The 316-nt window shown below is 38.3% G+C and overlaps 1 protein-coding gene across 1 annotated transcript in view; it reads right to left on the bottom strand.

Moving 5' to 3' along the window:
• LOC119586302 (peroxidase-like) overlaps positions 1–316 on the bottom strand; it is a 37323-nt gene that overhangs the window by 13992 nt on the left and 23015 nt on the right. The window lies entirely within an intron of this gene.

The following is a 316-nucleotide window of genomic DNA, read 5'->3' as shown; positions in this document are numbered from 1 at the left end:
CCGTGCGTGGCATGTAAACTTCATGGCATGAGAAACGAAATTAGCTAATACGTAACACAAAACATTTTTTTTCTCCCGGTTCCACACTTTCACACAAAGCCGTAGTTGTTACTTTGCATGTATGAATATATAGCTGAATATAACTAAATCTAACGTGCATGTGCTTAGAATGTGTGAGAATGAGTGTTCCGTGAACTGGGCCACCACTATGCATCTTGCAAGAACGAAATCATATAGTTTAACTAAGTTACATGGAAAGGTGCAGAATTAATGTATGTATTCCGGAAATACCTGGATTTTCTATGCCTCTCTCACT

Source organism: Penaeus monodon, chromosome 21 (assembly GCF_015228065.2).
Source record: "Penaeus monodon isolate SGIC_2016 chromosome 21, NSTDA_Pmon_1, whole genome shotgun sequence".
Lineage (NCBI taxonomy): Eukaryota > Metazoa > Arthropoda > Malacostraca > Decapoda > Penaeidae > Penaeus > Penaeus monodon.
This window is presented reverse-complemented; position numbering and strand designations above follow the sequence as displayed.